This window comes from Chamaea fasciata, unplaced genomic scaffold (genome assembly GCF_029207755.1).
Source record: "Chamaea fasciata isolate MVZ Bird 193981 ecotype frontalis unplaced genomic scaffold, bChaFas1.0.hap1 SCAF_2, whole genome shotgun sequence".
NCBI classification, from domain to species: domain Eukaryota; kingdom Metazoa; phylum Chordata; class Aves; order Passeriformes; family Sylviidae; genus Chamaea; species Chamaea fasciata.
In genome coordinates, this window is record NW_027094087.1 from 103639986 (window position 1) to 103647858 (window position 7873).

Here is a 7873-nt window from a genome sequence, read left to right on the forward strand (position 1 = left end):
AAAGAAGTTGATACATCAAAATAGGCAAAAGGTTGCTTTCTGGGAAGAAAACTGCACTGACTTACCCTGACTAAGGGCACTTTAACATTAGGAGGTCTGGGTATAGGAATGGACAGATTGGGGAACATATTTTGTTGACCTCCTTTCCCAGAGTAATTGAAAATTATTCAGCTCTGCTGAGTGTAACTGCCAATAGCTTCTGCTTGATATAATTGAGTTCTCTACCCTCAATTTGTTTGCTTGTGTTTCAAGCTTTGAAAAAAGAGCACTTAACCTTTTATTGTTTATTCAGATTTATTTAGAGAAAAAAATCTCTGTGGCTGGCTCTATCAACTACCCACATTTTTGCTGATCTCTGGAATGAGGTGAGTGTCAATAAAAAGCAGCTCAAAAACTCTTTCTTCCAGGATTATTACTGACAGTGTAAACAGTTTTTAATGACATTGGATGTCACTGATTATGTTAGCATATGAAATGGATACAGCCCTGTTCCCCGTAAAGGACTCAACATATATTTGTGCCTGCAATTATTGTGTCATCTATGTTTGGGATTTCACCTGAAACATGAGAAACTCTAAAAACATTGAAAACATTTTTTTGGCATTTTAAGTGTCTTGATCTCAGAGAAAATCTCACTGCAATTGAAATCCTCTGTTTGGGCATGAAACTTCCCAAAGCAAAGTTCAGTGCTCCTGATGACATGGGTGGGGTTTTATTAGATCACAGATATCTAGCCTGGGTTTTGCCTTTGTTGTCTTCTTTTCCTCCACATTTAAGAGAAGGCTTTGTATCTCTCTGTAGCTTCTTTAGAGCTTAGAGTACTTTCTATGCACCCTGACTTCTATCCACAGAATCACAGGATCCCAGAATGGGTCAGGTTGGAAGGGAGCACAGTGAATCATCTGGTCCAACCTCCCTGCTCAAGCAGGGTCATCCCAGAGCACATGACACAGGGTTATGACCAGTCAGTTCTGGAATACCTGCAGTGAGGGAGACTCCACAGCCTCTTTGGGCAATCTGTTCCAGCGAATGGTTACCCACACAGTATGAAAAACCTCTGACTGGCATATCATGTGTGAGAGAGGCATTTCTAATGTAGGTCCATGGTAACCTTGTATTTTTTATTTTTGAGTCTTCAAGTGGGCATGAGGCAGTGTGCTCCTTGCTTCAGGCTGTCAGAGAAGGCAGGGGGTAAGCCTGCAGTGCCTGGCAGGAGATTAAAGAAGGTTTACAGAATGCTGTGGACAGGGAGCTGGGGAAGATCAGGGTAGATGTAGATGTCAGGAGAAGATACATCATGTCACCTGGAGAGTGAACTGGGGTAAGAAACCAAGAGCTTTTGTTCGTCCTAAAGTGGCTCTAATTCCCCAAGGTGAGAACCTACGCAGGGAGGCCCTTGCTCTCAGGCCTCTGACACCTTGAAATGCGCCTGGTGATTTGGGTCCACATCCCTCTGGCTGGTAATTCCCAGAAGGGAAAACAAGGTCTTTATCACTGGATGTTGAGATGCTGTGGAGCTATTGCCATTGCTGGGGAAAATCAGTGATAACCAAACAGTGTGTGACTCCCCCATCCTCAGGCATGTGCCCTTCCTACTGAACTTCACAGAGGGTTCTGCAGCCCAGAAGCAAAATCACTGCCCAGGACATATAACACATGGCTGCTTTGGACTCCACTGTGGCTGTAATGCAGTATCAAGTGCTTTTGCTGGCTTTTAAGTCCAATGATGTCAGTATTAATTTTTTAATCTGTGGCAAAGGAAACAATCCATGGAAATGTGTGGAGTGGGGCATACAGAAGGGAAAGCTTGGGCTTTCACCTTCAGCTTCTGATTTCTCTGGCTTTAGCTTTTCTGGTGGGTTGATATGTCCTGTGGCAACCTTCATGATCAGGCACAGCAGCTTTTGGGACTCTGAAAAGAAAATTATGACTATCCTCAACCTCTATTTTTCAGAATAAATCTTGTCCAGAATAGCTCTATTGTTCCTTACACAGTAGAAAACTGTTGGCATTCCACGGCTTTGGCACAGTTGTAATAACTCTGAGGGCGTGATTTTGCCTGAGACTGTGTCTGTGAATAACCTTTCACAGGCAGTGATCCCGCAAACATTCTGGCATGTCAGTGTTCTTACAGGTTTTTCCATGCATGAATGTAACAGGACTGTTGGAGCTGAGGGCTTAGGCATGGAGATGTTAATGTTTGCAAAGGTAGTCGTTTCCCAAGTGTAATGTCAAAAACTTGTGTTCAGTCTGGATTGTTTTCTAGTGTTCTGGAAATTTATCAAACGCTATAACTTCTTAAACGGGACTGTGAATAGTTGTTTCAGAGAACAAAACCTTATATAAACACATGTGTGCTCATAAACAGCATATATGGACATGCTGGTTTCCTGTTGCTCGGACTCTGGAGTGTTCATCATTGACTGGCATGAGTCTTTTATTTCTTTGCCCTGTCCTGGTTCTGGCCAGGACAGGGTTAATCTTTACAGCACCCAGGAGGGGTCAGAGGTGAATCTTTGCACAATCGAATGTGAATGGTTCACCTATCTTGAACACATTTGTTACTATTGTTGTTGTCACTGTTAGTTTTCTTATTTCATTGTTGTTTCTAGTAAATTGTTTTTACCTCAACCTTCACCTTTTTGTGCCTCCAATTCTGCTCTCCATCCCTCTGAAGGGGTGAGGGGGATGAGGGGGAAGTAAGTGAGTGAGCAGTGCACAGTGGGAACACTAAATTGGGGAATACTATTCCGAAACTGCTGCCCGTAATTTCCTATAGTCACGGGAAACACCCATAGAAAACAGACTGGCCATAGAATGCAAAGATCAGTCACCTCAGCCATTCATTACCGACTGTCACATTAGAAGAACTGAGGTTGTGACAGTGTTTCCTCCTTAATCAGCTCGAAGTGAAGGGTCCTCCCAGGCAGGTGAAATACTGCTTACTTTCCTCTTACAAAATGGAATGGTTTTGAGCAGTGCCAAACCATTAAAGATTTTGCAGTGTTGCAGAAAGGTTGTAAGAGGTCACCAGACACAAGCTGGGTGAGTTTAAAGGCCAAATCCTCAGCGGGTGCAAAGCAGCACCCTTCAATTGACATGAGGGAGGATGTCATGGTAGAGCTGCTGATAAGACTCCAAGGGACCTTAGAGAATTAGTCTCAGCTAAAGAGCCTGCAGTGCTGCAATTACTGTTCTACTTTCTCAAATATTGTTCCAGTAACTCTATTTGACTATTTTTTTCTTGTTCTGTTAGTATGTGTAATCCATCAGAATCTTTTTTTTTTCCCACTGCAGTACAGCATATTGTTCAACCCATGTCTTTGTCCAGCCTGCTTGCTAAGCTAGGTACAAGCCATGGTCTGAATGCATCTAAGTTCACATTTAAGACGTCTGAAAATCAACACAATCTACAACGGTTTGCATTTTTCTTTTCTTTTCTTTTCTTTTCTTTTCTTTTCTTTTCTTTTCTTTTCTTTTCTTTTCTTTTCTTTTCTTTTCTTTTCTTTTCTTTTCTTTTCTTTTCTTTTCTTTTCTTTTCTTTTCTTTTCTTTTCTTTTCTTTTCTTTTCTTTTCTTTTCTTTTCTTTTCCTTTTTTCTTTTCTCTCTCTCTCTTTTTTTTTTTTTTTTTTTTTTTTTTTTTGGGCTAATCCCAAACTATAAAACTTTCCATGGCCTGTTTTGATACCAGGAAGTACTGTGAAGCTGCTGATCATGACACAGTTTGGGTTGAGCCCACTTGGTAGGGGCAGGCTGAAAGGAGTAAACTAAATAAAAGTGCATGGCCTCTTGGACCCAAAATTGGTTGCCTTGCCAGTCCCAATTCATTTATCTCACAAAAAAAAAACCTAAACAGAAATAAATCCTCAGCAAATTCCTATCGGTTTCACAGTGATCATTTGCTTTTCTGGCTTCCACTAAGGATATCATTATGCTCTTTAGTCCTAACCCAGTCCTAACCTGCTCAGCTTTCTAAATAGTTAGTTTAATTAATCCCCTGCCTTTCTGATTGTGACTGCTATGTATTGCAAGTGAGATTTTGATGCAAAGCATCACTAAATTAATTAGTTTTGGCCCCAGTCCACCAGATTTAATGGGGGTATTTGCACGTTCAAAGGTAGACCACTGTTGAAGTGCCTCATTGAATGGAGCACTTCTCCCTTAATGAGAGGGGGCTAGGCAGCTTGGCCTCTGGCTGCTGGATGAAGTTATCAGGGGTACTCACTGCCTCAGCAGACAACCTCTGCTCCTGGCAAGCCATGACGATATTTTAGTTATGCCTTGTTATGTCTATGGTTAGTTATGTACAGAAGTGGAATATCTTGAATAATCATCTTATTTTATGCCTTCTTCTGTATCCCATTGTTACCTCATATTGAAGGTGTTCTCACTGAATTTGTGGTATTCTCTATGCACATCTCAGAAAGCACTTTGTTTAAGGCCATGAGAGAGACCTACCTTGAAAGGTTTGATTAACAACACCTTAGATGTTAGATTTTTAACAGAATTGTTTCTGTGTGTTCATGGACTGATATTATTAGCTTGATTCTTGGTCAGCAGTTTATTGTTAACACATAGACTGAGATTAAAATCGATGCTATCTTTGTGTTGTTGCAGGATGATAGTGTGTTTCGCATTATCAGACACCACTTGTTAACTTTTCTTCAAGGTGTACATAAGGAAGAGGGAGGGCAAACATTGCCAGCCTGGCTTTGGTTCCTGTGGCTGTTTAGATCAACACAATGAGTGGCTGGAGATCTAGGTCTTCCTCCAGTATAACTTTCTGCTGAATTTCTGGGCGTTTCCCATCCATCTCACTTCCAAAGATGGAATTTCATTCTGTGAATTTTCATGGGCTTTTTTCAGTATAGGATAACTGTGTCCAGCAGCACATGCCACGATTCAACAAACTGTTGCAGAGTTTTTTAAACAGCTACTCTTGCAATAGTGTCCTGATAGTTCTGCCTGGCTGGATAAGATACTTCTGGAGTTTCATAACCATATGGAATAGGTATTATAATATGCTGAACTCAACAGACAAATCATAGACCTTGAGTTTTGCCCTTGGACTTGAATGATGAGAAGCAAAATTACTCAGGCAGACACACAACCTGGTTTGTGAATCTAGTGTCTGAAAATGTTATCTGAACTGGTGTTGGGAAACTATTGTTTTACTGTCTTTTATTTGCCAGTTCCTTGTGTTCCTGGGCAGCTGAGGTGGATTACATCAAAACTTCAGGATGACCCTTCTGTTCAAGGCAACAGTGATGCAGTGCTTCATCTCGTGAAGACCAGCTTCTGAAAGACCAGGTTATTGAGGTCCTGACTGACTGACTCACAGAGCTAATCAGATTTCCATCAGCAGCTCTGGGAGTGGAGAAGTTCATTTTGATCTACTAAACAGTCCTGCTGGGAGAATTCTGCCTCCCCCCTAAGACAAGCAATAGTCTAGTGGTGCTGCTGTGGGTAAGGGGGTGCAGTTTGGGGTAGATGAATAAATGAATAAACTCATGGTTGTCATGGAATCATTCTCCAGCAGCAGTGATGTAAGGCTGTGGTCTTCCCCAGAATTTCTTCCTTAGGTCCAGACTATTCTAGGAACCTTTTTTGACTGACCTACAAATAAAACAAAAATCTGTGTACCCTTAATGACCCTTTGGTCAGATGCATCCATAATATAAATTCAACTATTTTTTGCTTTAGCTTGTGGTCAAGTAGTAAAGAAGCAAACAGTGGAGTCAAGGTGCAAAACAGCCTGGCGGGAGGAATTTCAAGGAATCACAGCCAAATATTACAAGTTTTTGTCCCCCTTTTCATGGAAGGGAGATGACCAGTGGTATAATATCTGTGCAAAAAAGGTCAACATCCATCCTGAGTGATCGTTCAGAAAAACCAAAATTTTGCAGACCCTGGGCTACACCCATCCCTTTTCTAGGATAATGACGATTTTAACTGTTTGACTGCGTTTTCCCCAAGGCAGCCTGGCTCCCCAGGGAGGCAGGACAGGCCCCTCACCTTGCCCAGGGCCAGGGCCCGGCCCACGCCAAGGCGGTCATTTCCCGGGGCAGCGGCAGCCCAGGTGCCGGCGCGTCTGCGGGGAGAACGGCGGTAATGAATACGCGGCAGCCTGCGGTGGGAGCCCTGCCACTGTTAAATTTGTAGCCAATTAGCCGTGTTGCACAATTCCAGCAGAGTAACACCAGTCTCTATAGACTTGGTATAGAGAGAGAAATTAGTTTAGACAAATACCTCTTAATCCCTTGTTCTTGGCTGGGCTCGAGCGCCTACTGCTAAGTGCTAATGGCACGGGGAAATCCCAATTTCCAGTGTCAAGGGCTTCGAGGAATCAGGCTATTAAAGGGAGACATTTATTTTGCATTAGCTTTGATCAGCAGCTCCTGGGTGAAATCTCCTTAAATAAATACCCCGTGCGGCCTCTCACTTGGGGAACGCGGGCTTCGGGCTGGGCTGGCGGCTGAGGGAGCGGGCCCTGGGGCCGCTTTCTGCTGGGCCTTGCCCCGCGGGAGCAGAATCACAGAATCAGTTAGGTTGGAAAAGACCTCCAGGATTATTGAATCCAACCTGTGACCGAACACTACCCTGTCAGCGGGACCATGGCACTGAGTGCCACGTCCAGTCTTTCCTTAAACACCTTTAGGAACGGTGACTCCACCACATCCCCGGGCAGCCCGTTCCAACGTCTAACGTCCAACGAAATTCCTCCTAATGTCCAAACTAACCCTCCCCAGGAGCAGCTTAAGACTGTTCCTCTCATCCTGTCGGCAGGCTGCCTGGCAGAAGGTGCAGCCGCCTGCCCGGGACGGGCACCCCGGGCACGGGCGCGGGAAGGCGCCGGGCGGTGCGGGAAGGCACCGGGCCCTGCAGTGCGGAGCCGGGCCGTGCGGGAAGGCACCGGGCCCTGCAGTGCGGAGCCGGGCGGTGCGGGAAGGCACCGGGCGGTGCGGGAAGGCACCCCGGTCCCTGCAGTGCGGAGCCGGGCGGTGCGGGAAGGCACCGGGCGGTGCGGGAAGGCACCCCGGTCCCTGCAGTGCGGAGCCGGGCCGTGCGGGAAGGCACCGGGCGGTGCGGGAAGGCACCCCGGGCCCTGCAGTGCGGAGCCGGGCCGTGCGGGAAGGCACCGGGCCCTGCAGTGCGGAGCCGGGCCGTGCGGGAAGGCACCGGGCGGTGCGGGAAGGCACCCCGGGCCCTGCAGTGCGGAGCCGGGCGGTGCGGGCCCAGCCGAGGCGGCGGCGGGGACGGCGGCGGCGCTTGGGCGATCTCGCGCTGCCCCCCGGCGGCCGTTCCCGGCCGTGCTGCCGCTGCCCCGCCGCCGGCCCCCGGCGCTTTGGCAAGGGCAGCGCTGGGCCCCCCGCCCCGTCCCGCTCGCAGCCGCCCCGCTGTCCCCGGGCGTTGTGCGTCCCCCAGGTCGGTCGACCCTCGGGCAGGGGAAGCCGTGCCTTGCAGGGCGAGCGACGCTGGGAGCCGGCGGTGCCTCTCCCGGAGCCCTCAGCCCGACCCCCGGGCAGCCGAGCGAGGCAAAACCGCACGGCCTTGCCTTCCCCGCGCTGGCCGTCGATACCCACGCTAGGTGTGAAAATGTCGCCGTTTGCAACGCAAACGCCTGAGTGTTGCAAATAAAGCTTAAGAGGGAAATCAGTCAGCGTCGCCGCGCCCTGTCCTCGTGCCGGGTAGCTGGAGCCTTTCCATGGCATTAAAGGATAATACCTCGCACCAGGGGCTGCCAGAAGCCCCAAGAGCGTATTTTTACACTTCAGTCTCCCCATGTATTCTAGATGCAATTTGCCAAATGATACTGATATCTAAATAAGCTAAACTTAAAATAAAAGATAAAAATTTTATGAGAATCTCCCTG

The 7873-nt window shown here is 47.0% G+C and overlaps 1 long non-coding RNA gene across 1 annotated transcript; it reads right to left on the reverse strand.

Annotated features, from left to right (window-relative positions):
• Window positions 1-4179: 4179 nt before the first annotated feature.
• LOC136286102 (uncharacterized) lies at window positions 4180-6323 on the reverse strand. The gene is made up of 3 exons (XR_010719757.1): window positions 6250-6323; window positions 6016-6091; window positions 4180-5616 (listed from the first exon to the last, which is right to left on the reverse strand). It is a non-coding gene; the product is annotated as an uncharacterized lncRNA (long non-coding RNA).
• Window positions 6324-7873: the final 1550 nt, after the last annotated feature.